The 21609-nt window shown below is 49.0% G+C and overlaps 1 protein-coding gene across 8 annotated transcripts in view; it reads right to left on the reverse strand.

Annotated features, from left to right (window-relative positions):
• Window positions 1–21609, reverse strand: part of TEAD1 (TEA domain transcription factor 1) — a 247873-nt gene that overhangs the window by 74367 nt on the left and 151897 nt on the right. The window contains exon 1 of one of the 8 annotated variants that reach the window (XM_029060549.2): window positions 564–599. The exons of the other annotated variants lie outside the window; for them this stretch is intronic. The gene's annotated coding sequence lies outside the window, so the exon portion shown is untranslated. Of the gene's footprint in view, window positions 1–563; window positions 600–21609 lie in introns of those variants that run through there. 8 annotated transcript variants of the gene reach the window in all.

Here is a 21609-nt window from a genome sequence, read left to right on the forward strand (position 1 = left end):
GGATTTTGGCGGGGGGAAGGGGGGGACAACTACTTTCTATGCAGGCAGCATTTTGCTCAGACAATCCTACTCCAGCGGGTCATGTGACACAGGCCAAATAAACAGCATCTGGGGATTTTCAATTACAGACCTTCCCCCAGCATGCCTGCACTGTAATCTCTACCAGATGAGGCTCAAGGCTTCACTATTTTCAATAATTCACACACTGTGTACACATAACATGACAATAAGGGCATTCATACAGCCGGCTGATTCGCAGATCAAAGCTCCGAAAGAGGCCAGCTGTAAGCATGCTTACTGCTGAATAATTCATTCTTTTCACAGGCTTGAAAAAAAAACGCGCAGCGGGGCTTGGCAGGGCTGGTGCTCTTTCCTGTGTGGTATGCTAAACTCGAATTCTGAAAGAGGTGCGGGGCCCCTTAAGAGAGCCTGGGAGCCACCATTTAAATGTACATTTGAGGGCATTCAGATGGCAGCTCCACAAGGCAATCAACTCAAAAAAAGCTGCACTTCCAACAGGAGGAAAGCCGGGGACCGGCCACACCGACAACCAAAAATCCAACCTTCGTATTTCAGTTGTGGGTGGTTGGTGGCGGGAGATCAACTGCTGAAATGAAAACAAACGAGAAGCAGCGTGGCCTTTACGGATGGAGGTCGGGCCCCGGGAGTCAGAAGAAACTCGGTTCTAATCCCGGCTCTGCGGCTTCTCTGCTGTGTGACGCTGGGCAGGCCACTTCACTTCTCTGGGCCTCGGTTCTCTCATCTGTAAAATGGGGATTGAGGCTGTGAGCCCAGGAGGGACGGGGACTGTGTCCGATCGGAGTAGCTTGTCTGAACCCCAGCGCTTAATGAAGTGCCTAGCACATAGTAAATGTTTTACAAATACTATTTAAAAAAAACCAAAACAAAACAGAAAGATTCAGGTCCAAGCACTTGCACAAAACCGTCGGTGACTCCTTCGCAAGCATCAGGTGGCACTGTGACTTCATTAAGTCGGGATGGAAACTTGACTATCCTTCCAACTGGGTGGAAAGTGCTCTGTAAGGGTTAGGGATGGCCGAAATGTTTCTTTTCCATCTCACCAGGGCTGTAAATTCCTCTACGACTCAGGGAAAAATTTGGGTGCCAGTTGTGAGAAGCCAACTGGTCCCTAATCCCCTGCCTTTCGGGAGGGCTTCCAGAGTTTGGATAAGGTCCCAGGTTTCCACATCTCCTTGCCCCTTGCATTCTGCAGGGGCCTACAGAGCAGCTACGGTGGGGAGGGGAATTAAGGATCCACAGCTTCAGAGCGTCGATATTTCTTCCGTATCCGTCACTGCCGGGAGCGGCGGAATCGAGTAAACGCGCCCTCCGCTCAACGCAAACACATGCGGCTCCCCAGCTGTGGACTGTGTATTTTTACACCCTTTTCTCTTATGTTCAGAATGGTTTCCTCTCAATCACAATAATCCCAACAGTGCTAAAACATATCAATCGTCCTTTAAGCCCTGCCTACAAAAGACCAGCAGCCTTGCTTTTATGGGCTTGGCCGTCTGAGGTCCATACTTCATTCAGCTACAAATCCAATTTAGCAGTTACAAGAGGGAAAAAAAAGAATATTGGGGCTGATCCCAGCAAAGATCCTCTTGCCATATTGCTTGTTCTTGTCCCCCAGAGCCAGTCGAAGATTCTCGCTGGCCACTTGCCCAAGATTATGGTCAGAATTTAACCTTAAAACCCACAGCACGCCCAATCAGTCGGAGACCTGGAAAGTAGTTGGGAGACGGTGACCTTAAAAATTAAATGAAAATGACATTCCTTTTTTAAAGCACCGCCTTTGGCTCCCTGGTACATCTCGGGATCCCTAACAAATCCCTGCTCACAACCTTGCTGTTAATAACTTCATTTTTTCAAAATTAAATGGTATGTGTTAAGTGTTTACTAAGTGCCAGTAAATACATGGTGATCGGGTTGGATACGGTCCCTTGTTCCACAAAGGGCTCACATTCTTCATTTCCATTTGACAGATGAGGAAACTGAGGCCCGGAGTTTAGTGACTTGCCCATGGTCACACAGCACACGAGTGGCGGAGATGGAATTAGAACCCAGGTCCTGACCCTCCCAGGCCCGGGCTCTTTGTTACCAAATGATTCTAACGGAATTCCTACTGTGAAACCTCAAGAATCCAGAAAGAGGTTGGAGACTGTTAACTCTGGTCCAGAGTAGGTATCCTTCCTATCAACTCTATCGTACTTCTCTAAGTGCTTAGTACTCATTCATTCGTATTTACTGAGCGCTTACTGTGTGCAGAGCACCTTACTAAGCGCTAGGGAAAGTACAATACGACAACAAATAGTGACATTCCCTGCCCACAGCGAGCATCTGCAACCAGCAAACGCTCAACAAATGGAGAAGTAGCATGGCCTAGCGGCAAGAGCACAGGCTTGGGAGTCAGAGGTCAAGGGTTCTAACCCCATCTCCGTCCCTTGTCTGCTGTGTGACCTTGGGCAAGTCACAACTTCTCTGTGCCTCAGTTACCTCATTTGTAAAATGGGGATTGAGACAGTGAGCCCCACATGGACAACCTGATTACCTTGCATCTATTCCAATGCTTAGGACAGTGCTTGGCATGTAGTAAGCACTTAACGAATACCATAATTATTATTATTATTATTACATACCACGGAGAGGTGAAAATGAGTAGAACAAAAAACCAGCAAACCGGTAAGTCCGAGATGTGAAATAACGTGAACTTTAGGGGGAGGAAGATGCCATGTTCTTTCAGGGAGACGCTAAGTTCGTTGTGGGCAGGAACAGGTCAACCGACTCTGTTATATTGTACTCTCCCAAAAGCCAAGTACAGTGCTCTGCACACAGTCAAGTGCTCAATAAATACCACTGACTGATTGATTAGGTAGCTACTGCAGTTACCGCCCTCCCCCCCCACCCCGAGATGCTCCCAAAGAAACTGTTGGTCCTTTCACCAATTCAAATAAGTACAAAAACCAATAAACTCGGCTCCAGTTTAAATGGGAACCACAAGATAATTTATAAAGCTAAAGGGAAATGATCTAATAGGAACATAGGATGATTATTCCTTTAATATTAGGCTTTGAATTCAATAGCTCCGTATTTATCCCGACTGGGTTTTCAAGATAACCAAAAAGTAACCACAGAGACATCTGGTTCCCAAAAGGCCTTTGGTGACATAAATGAAACACATTCGAATCTGGCTGGCACATTTTCAAGTTGTGGAATAGTCCATACATACGATGTTTATTTCATGTGGGTTGAAAACTTTATTCTCTTTGAATCCCTAAAAGCACCCACTGAAAAGGACCTAAAAAACTTTCAAAGCCGCACAGTATGGAAGAAATTTAGCTTCTGTGAATAACAATCCACTAGATTAATATTTTGTCAATGTCACTTGTCACAACAAAAGCAGCAACATTTATAATTTACTATAAGCCTGGTTTAATTAAAATTCAAAAACCACGGCAAAGCTAGATTGAATTTCATTTGCCACGTTGTAATTACTTACTTTGTAGCATGCTATAAACAGTATTTTATTACATCCACAAAAATGCATTTAAAAGAGAAGGGTAATTCTGAGGCCTGTGTAGACAGAATGAAAGGCGGAAAAGGACCTCAGAGCACACGCTCCCAGTGTCCCCCCGCAAAATAATCAAGGTGAGGAGAACACTTAGCTCTCAAGCCCCGTTGGGATGGTTTTTTCAGAGACCTGCTGGGGAGTGGCCTTGGTACTTTCAAAAGTGGCCACGCAGGTGCCCGCTTTTCCTCTTGAGCTTTCAGAGGGGAGTGAGAAGGATGTTCAGACAACCAGAAGCAGAATGCAGGGTCTAAAAGTCAGAGGCCTTGGTTTTTGAAGGGTTTTTATGGTGTCTGTTAAGCGCTTACTATGTGCCAGGCACCGTAGTATGTTCTGAGGTAGATACGGGTTAATCAGGTTGGACACAGTCTCTGTCCCATATGGGGCTCACAGACTTCATCCCCATTTAACGGAGGCACGAGAAGCGAGGTCGATACCGAAGGTCAGTCAATCGTATTTATTGAGAGCTTACCGTGTGTGGAGCACTCTACTAAGCGATTGGGAGAGTACAATATAACAATAAATGGACATATTCCCCACCCGCAATGAGCTTACAGTCTAGAGGAATATATGGTAAGAGTCGGGATTAGAAACTAAATCCTTTTGATCCCCAGGCCTGTGCTCTCTCAAGCACATTTACTGAGTGCTTGATGAGTGCAGTACACTGTACTGTTTGGCAGAGTCCAACACAGAGTTGGTAGACACGTTCCCTGCTCGCAACAAGCTTTGAATTTAGCTGCTGAACAGTGAGCCATGATGAGGTGACTAATCATAATAATAATAGTAGTAATAATAGTAATGATGGAGTTTGTTAAGCATGTACTCTGTATCAAGCACTGTCTTAAGAGCTGGGGTAGATCCAAGCTAATCAGGCTGGACACAGCCCCCTGTCTCACATGGGGTTGACATTCTTAATCCCCATTTTACAGATGAGCAAACGAAGGACCAGAGATATGAAGTGGCTTGCTCAAGGTCATACGGCAGACAAGTGGCAGAGCTGGGATTAGAATCCAGGACTTTCTGACCCCAGGCCTGTGCTCTATGCACTAGACCATGCCACTTCTTCAATTCTAGCTCCACCATCTGTCTGCTCTGCGACCTTGGGCAAGACATTTAACTTCTCTGTGCCTCAGTTACCTTATCTGGAAAATGGGGAATAAGACTGTGATCCTCACGTGGGATCAGGTCCTACTTGACTAGCTTGCATCTACCTCAGTACTTACTGCAGTGCCTGGCACATAGGAAATGCTTAACAAATTCCCCAAAAAAACATAAAATCCACGATGGGCATCAAGTCAATCGTGTCGGCAGCAGCTGGAAACCCGGGGGCCTCCAGAGCCTCGGGGTGATTCCCGACCTCAAGAGATGGTGATGGAGAAATGGCAAGTTCAAGGCCAGGGGTCTGATCTGGGCTGAAGTCATTAAGATGCACAGACAATAGGCTCACTGACTGTCCTGAGTGATAGATGGTGAAACCGGCTTCAAACCACTATTTGCATCACAATAGACCCTAAACATCAGCCAAATAGAATTTCTAGTGAGGAGGCTTTCCAGACTGGTGGTATTCCTGGTGGAGGATTTTAGAAGAGTGAACAATGGGGCTGAAGCAATACCCCTTCGGAGGCGTTTTGTCGGGGTGTTACGTTTTTCCCTCACCGGTGGTGGGTCTTGAGTGTTGGGTCAAGTTCAAGCCTAGCACCTCTTAAACCCGCCTAGAGGCTGATGGGGTTTTCAGCTGAGGATGTGAGAGGCGCCGACGATCTTCCCACTGATTCAGGGCTCACTCTGGCCCCAAGCGGGGACAAACTCAGGGTTGGGAGTCTTACAAAGTCAGTCCATCGTATTTACTGAGCACTTACTGTGTGCAGAACACTATACAAAGAACTTGGGAGAATACGATAACAATAAACGGACACAGTCTCTGCCCACAATGAGCTTACAGTCGAGAGGGGAGCTTACAGAGAGGAGAGATCGGCTGTGATTGTAGGGTGAAGTTAAAATTTGCTTCTTGGAGGTTGTAGCCTTTCCCGGCTGAACTTTATTGAAACCAACAGGAATTGGGTCCTCCTCTAAACCTGCATGCGTCCACCGAGACCGCAGTCATCACGGTCGCCAGGACAGAGAGGAGCAAAAGGTCAGGTAGGTCCCCGCCCGCCTCAGCCACAAAACATCGTATATCCTTCACAGCATCCTTAGATTATATTAAACTCTCCCAAGCGCTTAGTACACAATAAGTGCTCAATAAGACTGACTGACGGACTGGCCGGCTAAACGCAGCCGCGGGAGCAGCGTGGCCTAGCGGATAGAGCTCATGTCTGGAGGTCAGAAGGGCATGGCTTCTAATCCAAGCTCCGCCACTAGACTGATGTGTGACCTTGGGTCAGAGTCATGGGTTCAAATCCCGGCACTGCCACTTGTCCGCTGTGTGACTGTGGGCAAGTCACTTAACTTCTCTGTGCCTCAGTTCCCTCATCTGGAAAATGGGGATTAAGACTGTGAGCCCCACGTGGAACAACCTGATTACCCTGTATCTACCCCAGCGCTTAGAACAGTGCTCTGCACACAGTAAGCGCTTAACAAATTCCAACATTATTATTATTATTCTCTGTGTCTCAGTTCTCTCATCTGTAAATTGAGGATTAAGAGTGAGCCCCACGTGGGACACACATGGACTGTGTCCAACCTGATTAGCTTGTATCTACCCCAGCGTTTAGAACAGTGCCTGGCACAGTAAGCATTTGACAAATGCCATTAAAAAATGCCGCCTTTCCTCTTCATCCAAACTGCTGTCTTGTTAATCCAAGCACTCATCCTATCCTGCCTTGATTACAGCATTAACCTCCTTGCTGACCTCTTTGCCTCTTGTCTCTCCCCACTCCAGTCCATCCTTCACTCTGCTGCCCAGATCTTCTTTCTACAAAACCGTTCACGCCACGTTTCCCACGGTTCTTCAAGAACCTTCCGTGGCTGCCCATCCACTTCTACATCAAACAGAAATGAAATACCACTGGCTTTAAAGCATTCAATCACCTCGCTCCCTCCTACCTCAACTCTCTGCTCTACTACCACCCAGTCCACACACTTCACTCATTCAATCATATTTATTCATTCATTCATTCAATAGTATTTATTGAGCGCCTACTATGTGCAGAGCACTGTACTAAGCGCTTGGAATGAACGAGTCGGCAAGAGATAGAGACAGTCCCTGACGTTTGACGGGTTTACAGTCTAATCGGGGGAGACGGACAGACGAGAACAATGGCAATAAATACAGTCAAGGGGAAGAATATCTCATAAAAACAATGGCAACTAAATAGAATCAAGGCGATGTACATTTCATTAACAAAATTAACAAAATAATTATTGAGCACTCACTGTGTGCAGAGCACTGAACTAAGCACAATCTTCTAATGGCAACCTTCAATTTTGTTTATCTAGGCACCGACCTTTCACCCACGTCCTGCTTCTGGACTAGAACGCCGTCCATCTTGATATCTGGCAGACGCTTACTCTCCCGGCCTTCGAAGTCTTATTTAAGACACATCTCCTCCAGGAGGCCTTCCGACTTCCCTGCTTTCCTCTTCTCCCGCCCCTTTCTGCGTCGCCCTGACTTGCACCCTTTATCCATCCCTCCTCCCAGCCCTATAGCACTTATGTCCATATCCATAGGGATGTCTCCCCTCTTTAGACCATTATGGGCAGAGAACGTGTCAACAAACTCTGTTATATTGTTATATTGTACTCTTCCAAGTGCTTAGCACAGTGCTCTTCACACAGTAAGCAATCCATACATATCACTGATTAACTGAGATCCCTGGGAAAAACTGCACGGCATATGTGTCTTCCATATATGCAATCTGGAAAAACTTGAGCGAAAGAAAAAAAACCAAACATCCCAGCTCTGCCACCTGCCTGCTGTGTGACCTTAGGCAAGTCACTTAACATCTCTGTGCCACAGTGCCCTCACCTGGAAAATGGGGATTCACTCCGTTCTTCCTCCCACTCGAATTGTGTACCCCCACTATAGGGTCTGTGTCCGACAGGATTATCTTGTATTTCCCCAGCGGGAGAGAGAAAAAATAGGTGCTGTTGGAATTCCCTGCAGATGGCAGTCAGTCACTTTGCCTTCACGGGAACTGATCCCAGGTCTCCTCCTTGCCATCAGTGGTATTTATTGAGCACTTATTAATTCATTCATTCAATCATTCAATAGTATTTATTGAGCGCTTACTATGTGCACAGCACTGTACTACGCGCTTGGAATGTACAAATTGGTAACAGATATAGTCCCTGCCTTTTGATGGGCTTACAGTCTAATCGGGGGAGACAGACAAAAACAATAGCAATAAATAGACAGTGCACTGGGGTAAGCGCTTGGGAGAGTATAATAGAGTGGGTAGACATGCTCCCTGCCCACAAAGAACCTACAGTTTAGATGGGAGAATTACCCCTGCGGCAAAGAGATGCCCCCAGCAGGAGGTACCTCAAACCCCTGGGAAGAATGGTGGCTATGGGGTGCCCTGAGTTCTGAGGCCCAAGGAGTTGGAATTTTGGCTCCTATAATAATAATAATAACATAAGTCAGCATAATAAATGGTACTTGTTAAGTGCTTACTATGTGCCAAGCACTGTTCTAAGCACTGGGGTAGATCCAAACTAATCAGGTTGGACATAGCCCCTGTCCCACATGGGGCTCACAGTCTTAATCCCCACTTGACGGATGAGGGAACTGAGGCCCAGAGAAATGAAGTAACTTGCCTGAAGTCTCAAAGCAGACAAGTGGTGGATCCGGGATTAGAACCCAGGTCCTACTGATTCCCAGGCCCATGTTCTCTCACTAGTCACAGTTCCCTAATAATAATGTTTGCATTTGTTAAGCGCTTACTATGTGCCAAGCACTGTTCTAAGCGCTGGGGTAGATACACGGTAATCAGGTTGACCCATATGGGGATCATGGTCTTAATCCCCATTTTACAGATGAGGGAACTGAGGCACAGAGAAACAAAGTGACTTGCTCAAGATCACAAAGTAGACATACGGCGGAGCCGGGATTAGAACCCATGACCTCTAACTCCCGAGCCCGGACTCTTTCCACTAAACCACGCTGCTTCTCTAATACCGCCTCTGCCACTTATCAGCTGGGTGACTTGGGGCAAGTCACTTAACTCCTCTGTGCCTCAGTTACCTCACCTGTAAAATGGGGATGAAGACTGTGAGCCCTACATGGGACGACCTGATTACCCTGCATCTACCCCAGTGCTTAGAACAGTGCTTGGCACATAGTAAGCTCTTAACAAATACCACCATTATTATTATTATTCTGAGTACTCTCTCCTGGTGTGTCATACTGTGCTCTGCACACAAGTACTTAATAAACACTATTACTAAATGTAATAGTGTACAGCATTTAGTACAGTGCTTGGCACATAGTAAGTGCTTAGCAAATGCCATAATTACAATTATTATTATTATGTGCTAAGCGCTGGGGTTGATGCAGGATAATCAGACTGGGAAAAGTTCCAGAGCCCCATGGGATTCACCCTCACAAACGTGACGTCACATCGAGCAGGGGCATCCTTGGAAGATCCCAGCTGATTGTCCGGAGGCAATTCCATAACGCCTTTGGCTCCAAGGTTTCTCCTCACCAGCCTTGCATGGCTCCGTTCCCTCTCCGCCCCTCACGGTCTTGGGACGGGTGGCTGCCTCTGCCTCTCCCTCCCCATCCCAGGAAGCCGTGCGGCCTAGCGGAAAGAGCCCGGGGCCTGGGTTCCAATCCCGGCTCCGGACCTTGCCTGAGAAAGTCACTTCACTGGGTTTCAGTTCCCTCACCCGCAAAGTGAGGTATCGATACCTGTTCTCCCTCCTACTTAAGTCTGTGAGTTCCGTGCGGGGGCCCGGTTATGTTGTCTTCTAAGCTGGCGTTGAATATAGCGCTTGGCACACAGTGAGTGCTCCACAAATATCATCATCATCATCATCATTATTATTATCTCTGCTTGAGAGTAGGGTCAGGGTCAGCCACACCTCTCCCCTGGCTGAGGCTGTGTGGTCACTGAAGAGATCTGACACTCTTCGTGCAAATCTCTAAACGGGGGCTGTGAACCCAAAACTGATGGCATGAGGGCCCCGGGGGTGGGCAGAGCTGGTGTAGAGGCTTCTTCCCACCCTGCTCAAACTAGAAGCAGTGTGGTCTAGTGGAAAGAGCCCAGGCCTGGAAGTCGGAGCAACTGGATTCTAATCGCGGCTCCACCATCTGCCTCTAGCCTGTAAACTCATCGTGGGCGGGGAATGTGTCTTTTCTATTGTATTATATTCGCCCAAGCGCTTAGTCCAGTGCTCTGCACACAGAAAGCACCCAATAAATACGACTGGCTGCTGTGAGACCCGGGACAAGCCACTTCACTTCCTCTGTACTTCAGTTCCCTCATCTGTCAAAGGATTCAACCAACTGTTCTCCCTCCTTTGACTGTGAGCCCTGACGATCTTATATTTTGCACAGTGCTTAACAAATGCCATTACTATTATTATCGATATTGGACTAGACTTCCCTACTTTCACCTACCAATGAACTTGGAGTTTTAACTTCTGCTCTCAGGCATGCCAGTGGCACCCAGATTTTTGTATCCCAGCAGGTAGTATTTATGCTCTGGGCCCCCGAAGGAGGGATGGGCTGACACAGGGTGACAGCAAGAGAGCTGAGAACCATGGAAGTCCAAGAAAACAAGCAACGGATTACCAGGGTGCTGTCCAGAACCCGGAGCTCGTTTTGTCTGATGCCGTCGAGTCGCCTCCGACCCACGGCGACGCCACGGACACGTCTCTCCCCAGATGCCCCACCTCCACCTGCAATTGTTCGGGTAGTGGATCCAGAGAAGCGGCGTGGCTCAGTGGAAAGAGCACGGCCTTAGGAGTCAGGGGTCATGGGTTCAAATCCAGGCTCAGTCGCTTGTCAGCTGGGTGACTTTGGGCAAGTCCCTCACTTCTCTGTGCCTCAGTTCCCTCATCTGTAAAATGGGGATGAAGACTGTGAGCCCCACGTGGGACAACCCAATCGTCGTGTATCCTCTCCAGCACTTAGAACAGTGCTTTGCACATAGTAAGCACTTAACAAATGCCATCATTACTATTATTATTATAAAGTTCCAGAGCAGCAGGGGAAAAATGGACCAGGCTTTTCTTAAAAACTGAATCCTGGGAGGGGACATATATTTTTTTAAATGGTATTTAAGTGCTTACTATGTGCCAGGCACTGAGGTACCTAAAAGGTAATAAAGATTGGACACAGTTCCCTGTCCCACATAGGACTCACAGTCTCAATCCCCACTTCCTACCGATAGGGGAACCGAAGCCCAGAGATGTCAAGTGATTTGCTCGAGGTCTCCCAGCAGACAAGCGGTGGAGCCAGGATTAGAACCCAGGTCCTTTTGACTCCCAGGCCCGGGGTCTATCCAACAGGCCACGGTGCTTCTTGCTCTGAGGGTCCAGTAGACCACCATGACACTCCGACCCTGGGGGGGGTCCAGTGACACCAGCCCACCATGGCGGCCGCCTGGAGGCAGCTCAGACCGGCAGGAGCTGCCCCGGAAGCATGCCCGCAAGAGGGGGAATTCATTTATTCTTTCAATAGTATTTACTGAGCACTTACTATGTGCAGAGCACTGTACTAAGCGCTTGGAATGCACAATTCGGCAACAGATAGAGACAATCCCTGCCCACTGATGGGCTTACAGTCTAATCGGGGGAGAATCACATGGGAATCACATGGCCTAAAGGAGCTGTTCAACCAGAAATAGCCCGTTCGGCCCAGATGCCCTAGAAAGCCCTTTTGCTGGGTGAAAAAAGGCCACAGACCACTTGGCCTCATTTCTGGAGTCAAAGGGACCGAGGACTTGTCCTTCTCTGTACCGGTGAATCAGTGGCGGGGCCTGGGAGGGGGGCAAAAGAAAAGGATCGGGCCTCTTCTCACCCAGTGAGTCCTCCGCTCACATTCCCTTCGGCCTGTGTGGGGGCTGAAAGGTTTTCGCAGACCCTAACTGACTTTGAGACGAGTGTGCGGATTCCATATCGTGCTCACCGGGGCACCGAGGGGCAGACTGGGGAGCGACCCAAATAACCACATAATAGCTTCAGTTTGAACTCTGGAACTGTTTTCCCATTTGAGGGGAGGGGCCCCACCCGCCCCGCTAAAGACCCGGGAAATACTCCCTCCCCGGATATCAGATTCTGTCCACAAATAGACACGGCAAGGCCCCATTTAGGAAACCATCACTTACATCCACGAAACGCAAATGTGCTTTCCAGTCCCTCGACGCCTTCTCTGGAAAAGGGGAGTTAGCCAAAGTAACTGGACGGGCGGAGCCAGGGGAGAGGAGGAGGGAGGGTCAAGTGTTACAACACCATAATTTATCGACATCCTACCAGCTACATCAATTGGAGTCAGAGGCTGCCAAGTAAAACTGCAACTCGAACGAGACCCGAAGAAGCAGCGTGGCCTAACGGATAGGTAACGGGCCTGGAATCTGGGTTCTAATCCCACCACTTGTCTGCTGTGGGACCTAAGGCAAGTCCCTTCACTTCTCTGGGCCTCAATTCCCTCATCCCTTTGGGACTGTGAGCCTCATGTGGGACATGGACCGTGTCCAACCTTACTAGCTTCTATCTTCCCCGTGCTTAGTACAGTGCCTGGAACATACTAAGCATTTAACAAATACCATTTAAATTAAAAAGAGAAAAAAAAACCCAGTCCAACAGAGATCTGGTTTTGATCAGCTGGGCCAGTGAAGGTGGCTTTAGGCCAGAGCAGGTGCTGAGGGGCTTGATTCATTTTACGCAAATGAATATTTACAGGGAGGAAGTTTTTAAAGGTGCGAACAGAGAAGAAAGTCAATCTGGACACTTTACAAAAAGCAAAGTCATATTTTCAACTAGTGGAGTTGTTCAGCCAGGGTGAGGACAGGCCAAGTAGAGGAAATGGGGACACACACAGCTGCACACAGCCACTGCCCACACACAGCCTCACCCGCTCCCCCCCAAACACACACACATACACTCTCCCCTACATACCTGTGTGTTTACATGCATACACACAGCCTCACCCCTACACATCAACACCTGTGTGCTTACACACACACACACAGCCTCTCGCCTACATGCTCACCAACACCTGTGTGCAGGCACAAACACAGCCTCACCTCTACACATAACACCTGTGTGCTTACACACACAGTCTCACCCCTACACACACCAACACCTGTCGGTGTGCACACACATGCACACAAACATATGCATGCACACACAGTCTCAGCCCTCCATACAGAACGTGTTGGCTATGCACACCAGCCTCACCTCTACACATACTGACACCTGAATGCAAACACACAGCGCTATCCTTACACAGCAACACTCAAGCATACACACATATACAGATACACAGAAAGCATCATGTATACACACACTCTCTGCCTCCAATCACAGCTGAGGCCCCTGGTGTGGAGCAAAAGCGGCAGAAGTACGGAAGATGACAAACACCAGCAGTTGCTACCGAAGCCAGGCTCCTTCACCCTGGCCGTGAGGGGTTTCGTTCTTTGGGAGGCAGAGGGGCTGGGGGTGTTCATAGAGACAGTGGCCTGTCGAGAAATAAAATGGCATCGTCAAGTAAAGGGCTGTTCTCCACACAAATATCGGGTCCTTCTCTGACTTTTAAGAAACGTTCACGTTCACCTTAAAGAAGTCAGTCTTTTTACAGGCTACTCAATGGAATAACTTGGTCTTGTCCATGTCCCCTGTGGGGCTCGTGGTCTTAATCCCCATTTTACAGATGAGGTAACCAGAGAAATGAACTGACTTGCTCAAGTTCATCCAACAGACAAGTGGTGGAGCTGGGATTAGAACTCAGGTCCTACCAACCCCCAGGTCCTTCCTCTGCCCGCTAGCCCATCAGTTTGTCAATCGTATTTCTTGAGCGCTTACCATGTGCAGAGCACTGTACTAAGCGCCTGGGAGAGCTCAAGATAACAATAAACAGACACATTCCCCACCCACAACGAACTTACAGTCTAGAGAACTAGGCCACACTACTGAACGGTCCTGGCCAGCCTTGAGATGCAAGAGGGTTCAAGCTTAAAGCTTCAAATTATGGTGGAATTTATTGAGCACTAACTGAATGCAGAGCACTCGAATGCAGAGCACTCTACTGAGCGCTTTGAAAAGTGCGATATACTTGGAGGACATGATATCTGCCCACGGGGAGCTTACAGTCTACAGTCTTGATATTAAAATAAGTGACGATAGGGGAAACACCCCCCTCTAGACTGTAAGTCCGTGGTGGGCAGGAATTGTCTCTTTTTATTGCCGTATTGTACTTTCGAAGTGTTTAGTACAGTGCTCTGCACACAGAAGTGCTCAATAAATACAACTGAATGAATGAATGAATGGAAATGTGGGACTGGAAATGGAAGGGCTGTGGGACTTGGGAGAGAAACAAAGTGCTTAAGCCAAAAAAGAGCATAAGTGATGCAGAAAAGGGGTGGGGTGAATAGGGTGGGAGATGAGAGGTGAGTCTGGGAAGGCCTCCTGGAGGAGATGTGATTTTCATAAGGCCTTGAAGGTGGGGAGAGTGGCGGTGGATCGGATATGAAGCTGTTCTCCATTTACACTCACTCCCTCAGTGAACTCATCCGCTCTCACGGCTTTGACTACCATCTCTACGCAGATGACACGCAGATCTACATCTCCGCCCCTGTCCTCTCCCCCTCCCTTCAGGCTCGCATCTCCTCCTGCCTCCGGGACGTCTCCACCTGGATGTCGGCCCGCCACCTAAAACTCAACATGAGCAAGACTGAGCTCCTCATCTTCCCTCCCAAGCCCGGTCCGCTCCCAGACTTCTCCATCACCGTGGATGGCACGACCATCCTTCCCGTCCCGCAGGCCCGCAATCTCGGTGTCATCCTTGACTCGTCCCTCTCGTTCACCCCACACATCCTATCCGTTACCAAGACCTGCCGGTTTCACCTCTACAATATCGCCAAGATCCGCCCTTTCCTCTCCACCCAAACGGCTACCTTACTATTACGGGCTCTCGTTATATCCCGGCTAGACTACTGTGTCAGCCTTCTCTCTGACCTCCCTTCCTCCTCTCTCGCCCCGCTCCGGTCTATTCTTCACTCCGCTGCCCGGCTCATCTTCCTGCAGAAACGATCTGGGCATGTCACTCCCCTTCTTAAACAACTCCAGTGGTTGCCTATCGACCTCCGCTCCAAACAAAAACTCCTCACTCTAGGCTTCAAGGCTCTCCATTACCTTGCCCCTTCCTACCTCTCCTCCCTTCTCTCTTTCTACCGCCCACCCCGCCGCCCACCCCGCACGCTCCGCTCCTCTGCCGCCCACCTCCTCGCCGTCCCTCGGTCTCGCCTATCCCGCCGTCGACCCCTGGGTCACGTCCTCCCGCGGTCCTGGAACGCCCTCCCTCCTCACCTCCGCCAAACTGATTCTCTTTCCCTCTTCAAAACCTTACTTAAAAATCACCTCCTCCAAGAGGCCTTCCCAGACTGAGCTCCTCTTCCCCCTCTACTCCCTCTGCCATCCCCCCTTTACCTCTCCGCAGCTAAAGCCTCATTTTCCCCTTTTCCCTCTGCTCCTCCACCTCTCCCTTCCCATCCCCACAGCACTGTACCCGTCCGCTCAACTGTATATATTTTCGTTACCCTATTTATTTTGTTAATGAATTGTACATCGCCTTGATTCTATTTAGTTGCCATTGTTTTTACGAGATGTTCTTCCCCTTGACGCTGTTTAGTGCCATTGTTCTTGTCTGTCCGTCTCCCCCGATTAGACTGTAAGCCCGTCAAACGGCAGGGACTGTCTCTATCTGTTGCCGACTTGTTCATCCCAAGCGCTTAGTACAGTGCTCTGCACATAGTAAGCGCTCAATAAATACTATTGAATGAATGAATGAATGAGAGGGAGCTCCAGGCCAGAATGAGGATGTAGACAAGGGGATGGAGGAAAGTTGGATGACTTTGAGGTACAGTGAGTAGGACGGCATGAGAGGAGTGAAGTGTGCGGGCTGAGCTGTAGGAGGAAATCAGCAAGCATATGAAGGAGAGGCAGCGTGGCCTTGGTGGATGGAGCCTGGGTCCGGGAGTCAGAAGAACCTGGTTCTAATCCCCTCTCTTCCACTTGCCTGCTCTGTTGACCTTGGGCAAGTCACTTTGCTTCTCTGGGCCTCGGTTACCTCATCTGGAAAACGCTGGATTACGGTTGTGAGCCTTATATGGGACGGGGACTGTGTCCAACCTGATTAACTTGTAGCTACCCTGTCGCTTAGTATAGTACCCAGCACTTAAATACCATAAAAAGGAGAATAATAATAAAGATATGTGTGCTATTTGTTAAGCGCTTACTATGTGCAAAGCACTGTTCTAAGCGCTGGGAAGGATACAAAGTGATCAGGTTGTCCCACGTGGGGCTCACAGTTTTAATGACCATTTTACAGATGAGGTAATAGACATAGAGAAGTTAAGTGACTTGCCCAAAGTCACCCAGCTGACAAGCGGCAGAGCCGGGATTTGAACCCAAGACCGCTGACTCCCCAGCCCATGCTCTTTCCACTGAGCCATGCTACTATTACTAATAATAATCACTGTGGTATTTATTAAGCACTTATGTGCCAAGCACTGTACTAAGCACTGGAGGGGATACAAGCAAATCAGGTTGGACAGAGTCCCTGTCCCACACGGGACTCACAGTCTTAATCCCCATTTTGCAGATGAGGAAACTGAAGCCCCGAGAGGTTAAGTGACTTGCTCGAGGTCTCACAGCAGACAAGTGGCAGAGGCGGAATTCGATCCCTGGCTCTCCTGACTCCCAGGTCCATGATATATCCACTAGGCCAGCTCCTTAGCAACCCACGTGAGCAAGAGGTTATCTACTGGCCGGTGAGGGTCCAGGCACCATCAACACAGATCCAGTGTGGCAATAAATACGCCCATGTCCCTCCAAAACCCGGAGGATTTGCCAAAGGCTTCCGCCGAAACTTTCGCCAAACACACAAGCGGACGGTGCCTGGAGCCGGCCTCAGGTACATCCGGCAATCAGTCGATCCATCAGTGGTATTTATTCAGCGTTTGCTGTGTGAAGAGCACTATACTAAGCATTTGGGAGACTACAGTAGAACGGAGTCGGTAGCCAGGTTTGCCGCCCACAACTAGGGCAAAACCCGGAGGCCTCTCTTGTCCTTCCTGCTGCGGTGACATGTCTTCTGGCATAGGAAATTTACAAGCACGTTATCCCATCTGACAGGAGGAGTGCACGCCACAAGGATTTCCTGTTGAGAAACTTCTTTGTGGCATGTGTGAGGTTTTTCATTTCCCAAGCCTCCTAATTACACTACATTATCGCCCTCATAGAAACGAGCTAAAAAAAAAAAAATCATTCATTAAAATATTTGTAACCGTGCAGCTCGGACTTGTGAGGGGCCGCCATCTTCTCTAAATAGATAAATCAGCTGGGATGTTGTCTCGGACGCCTCTCTCCAGGCCTGCTGACTCGCATTACTGAGGGAAGCTGCCCTGCCCTAACAACTGGAGCGTTTGGCTTCGACAAAGAGGGTGTTGTCAGTCACAAAACCGATGGGCTAAGGCCGCTCAGGACCTTCGATAAAATCACTGCCAAATCACTGCCTTCCTCTCGGGCCGCAGAGCTGCAGTGGTGAAAGAAGGGTCTGCCCAGGAATTCAGGGACACCTCTCCTGATGCTTCTGTGTATCATCTCATCTCCAGATCGGGCAACCCTGGCTCTTTTTGGCTGGGGCAGTGAATAATAATGATGATGGTGATAACAATCAATTATTATCACTATTAATAATAACAGTGATGGCATTTGCCAAGAACCTCCTTTGCACCAAGCAATGTACTAAGCACTAAGGAATAGACAAGATGGGCAGATTGGACACAGTCCCTTGTCTCCCACATGGGGTGTCGGGCAGAGTAGGTCCTGAATCCCCATTTTCAAGATGAGGAAATGAAGGCCCAGAAGTGAAATGACTTCCCCAAGGTCACACAGCAGATGAGTGGGAGAACCAGGATTAGAAGGGCTTTTTTTTTGTTTGCTTGTTTTGTTATTTCCTGGTATTTGTTAAGTGCTCACTATTTATCAGGCATTGTTCTAAGTGCTGGGGTAGATAAGAGATAATCAGGTTGGACTCAGTCTAGACCCACACAGGAATCACAGTTTTAATCCCCATTTTACAGCTGAGGGAACTGAGGCCCAGGGAGGCTAAGTGACTTGCCCAAGGTCAGACAGCAGACAAGTGCCAGGGCCGGGACTAGAACCCGGGTCCTTCTGACTCCCACACAGCAGAGCACAGGAAAAGTGCATCACTCGGAAAGCCGGAAGACGACTGCGGCAGACCCATCAGCCCGGCTCGATGCAATCAATCGATTGCATTTGCTGAGCACTTGGTGGGTGCAGGACACTGTACTAAGCGCTTGGGAGAGTACAACAGACATGACTGCTGTCCACAACCAGTTTACAGTCTAGAGGACTAATCGGTCTTGATGAAGAAAGGAGCAGAAGCTTCAAGGACTGAAGTTGCTACGGAGAAGCAGCGTGGCTCCGGGGATAGAGCACGAGCCTGGGAGTCAGGGCGACGTGGATTCTCATCCCCGCTCCACTGCCCGTCAGCTGTGTGACCTAGGGCAAGTCACTTCACTCCTCTGGACCCGTTACCTCATCTGCAAAATGGACTGCATCCAACCTCATTAGCTTGCATCTACCCCAGCGCTTAATACAGGCCTGGCACATAGTAAGCACTTAGCAGATACTATTGAGAAAAATACTTACCATGTGCCAAGCACGGCCCTAAATGCTGAGGCGGATGCGAGATAACCACATGCGTCACAATTAACCACATGGGTCACAATCCCTATCTGACCTTACCAAAGGGGATAATAATAATAATAATTATGTAATTTGTTAAGCGGTTAACTATATGCCAGGCACTGTACTAAGCCCTGGGGTGGATACAAGTAGATCAGGTTGGAAGCAGTGCCTGTCCCACGTGGGGCTCACGGTCTCCATCCCCATTTTACGGATGAGGTAACTGAGGGCCAGAGAAGTGAAGTGACTTGTCCAAGGTTACACAGCAGACAAGTGGCGGAGCCGGGATTAGAACCTTCTGACTCCCAGGCCCGTGCTCTATCCGCTACACCATGCTGCTTCTTATGGGGTGGGAATTGGGTGGGTGGGGGAAGAGAGAGGTCTTCAATCCCCATTTTACAGACGAGGAAACGGAGAAGCTAAGTGCCTTACCCACGCTCACGGGGCAGGCACGTGACGGAGCCAGGTTAAGAACACAGGTCCTCTGTCTCCCAGGCCCTCCCTCGTCACTTAGGCCAGACTGTTGACTGTCAATTTTACCGTACTGTACTCTCCCAAGCACTCGGTCTCTCCTGGACTGACACCTTAGCATGGCCAGGAGAGTTTGCCAAAGCCGATGATGCTTAGACCAATGCCACAGGATGGCTAATCGTAACGGAAGGGTCTAAGCCGAAGCATCCAAGTCAATTCACCTGTTCTGGGCAGCAGCATAAAGAGTCAAAGGTGGATGATCGAGTGATCGAAATCTTGATCAAAGACAACGGGCGGAGACTCAAGTTTTTCCGTGGCGCTGAAGACGGCAATAGTAAACCACTTGGTATCTTTACCAAGAAAACTCTACGGATCCACATACCAGGACGATTTGATGGCAGAAGACGGGACATTCTGGAGAGGCTGTGTCCACGGAGTCGCTACGGATGGGAAACGATTCGACGGCATTTGCAGGAGAAGCACTCAGTAAGGTGCTGTGCGTACAGTAAGTGCTAGAGCATGGGTCTGGGAATCAGATGGACCTGAGTTCTAGTCCCAACTCTGCTACTTGCCTGCTAGTTGACCTTCAGCAAGTCACTTCATTTCTCTGTGCCTCAGTTGCCTCATCGGTAAAACAGGGATCAAGACTTAGTGCCCCACATAGGACATGGACTGTGTCCCACCTCAGCGCTTAGTACAGTGACTGACATACAGTAAATGCTGAACATAAAAAGGGCTCCTGAAGGAGTAGCACATGGGTTCTTACAGGACACTCAGGGGAGAAAATTGTGGATTTTCCCTGTCACTGGAAAACTCCCAGGTCCCCACCTGACTGGCTAAATTTCAGTCTTGCAGAAGTCTCACTGTGATTTCCAGGCTTAAGAACAGAGCTTGTGAGCACGGCACAAGCACCTTGTTCATCTAGAAGGATTTACAGGCAGGTCTGTGAGGGGAAAATATCAGCTCCTCCATGTCCCAGTGCTTGTGAATAGCAGGCTGCTTCAGGCACTGGGGAAGTGAGTGGATATCTGGTTTCAAATTGGCCAAACGTCTTGGGGAAGAACCAGCATTAATCACCCAGTAAAACTCTCAGGCGACATGACGAAGAAAAAAGAAAAGAAATCTCAGGTTTGATTTTCCGGGGGTGGTGTGTACACATGCGTGTGACCTGTCACTGAGAGGAAAAATCCAGCTTTTGCACATCATACACAGCTTCCTAAAATGAAAGCTCTACTATGTTCTTCTGCCAGAAAGACCTGGGTTCTAAACCCCGCTCTGTCACTTGTGTGTTGTGTGACCCTGGACAAGTCACTTCACTTCTCTGCCTCTCAGTTACCTCATCTGTAAAATGGGGATTAAGGCTGAGAGCCCCGTGTGGTACACAGACTACGTTCAACCTGCACCTATCCCAGTGCTTAAAACAGTGCCTGGCACACAATAAGCGCTTAACAAATGACATTTTTTTTAAAAAAAAAAAGATAAAAGCTCTACTGACTCAGTTCCCCTTCCCAGGTGCTGTGATTTTCAGCCTCCACTGGGATTTTACAGAAGATTTCTCTAAGAGCATAAGTGAAGGTCAAGTAACACCTTTCTAGCAAACACAACCTCAATCCAAATAGCACAGGACAAATGTTACCATTGAGACGATCTCTTCTAGCCACAGTATTCTGCGGGAGACTGCTGTCTTTCCAGGATGCACGATGGAAGGCCCGATTTTTTTAAAAAATGGTATTTGTTAAGCACTTACTATGTGCCAGGCACTGTTCTAAACACTGGGGCAGATACAAGATAATCAGGCTGGACACAGTCCCCGCTCCCCATGGGGCTCACAGTCTTAATCCCCATTTTCCAGTTGAGGGAACTGAGGCCCAGAGGAAGTGAAGTGACTTGTACAAGGTCACACAACAGACAAAAGGCGGGGTCGGGATTAGAACCGAGGTCCTTCCGAACTCCCAAGCCCATGATCTATCCATTAGGCCACCCTCCTTCTCTATGCTGCTTCTTGAAATGGGGGTGTTCCCCGCCACTGAGGGGCTTCCTCCTCTGATAGCCCTTTCCCAGGCCACCCACACAGTACCTGCCAGACTCCTTCCCTGCCCGGAGACGCCAACGCTCCGAGTTCCAATCCCTGCTACCCCCAAATGAGGAAGTTCCGGTCAGGGACAGGAACTTCCAGGAGCAGCATAAGCTCAGTGATTCTCTTCCTTTGCTTCCTCCTCCCGGAGACCCCTTCCACTTAAATCTGCCCCGGACTGAGAACACCTGAGAAGGGAAAAATGGAACACACCTGGATTTTGGGATGCGTGGGGGTGTGTGGGATGGGCATTGCCTGGAGGCAGTGTGGTCTAGTGGATAGAGTCCGGGCCTGGGATGCGTGGGGGTGTGTGGGATGGGCATTCCCTGGAGGCAGTGTGGTCTAGTGGATAGAGTCCGGGCCTGGGAATGAGAAGGACCTGGGTTCTTATCTCGGCTCTGCCTCCTGCCTGCTGTGCCACCTCGGGGAAGTCACTTCACTTCTCTGGGCTTCATCAGTAAAACAGGGGGATTGACGGGGTGTCCTAGGTGGGAAAGGGACTGGATCCAACCCCCAATTACCTTGTATCTATCCCAGCACTCAGTACAGTGTGCCTGGCACAGAGTATGCACTGAACAGATACCACAATCATCATTAT

This window comes from Ornithorhynchus anatinus, chromosome 3 (assembly GCF_004115215.2).
Source record: "Ornithorhynchus anatinus isolate Pmale09 chromosome 3, mOrnAna1.pri.v4, whole genome shotgun sequence".
NCBI lineage: Eukaryota > Metazoa > Chordata > Mammalia > Monotremata > Ornithorhynchidae > Ornithorhynchus > Ornithorhynchus anatinus.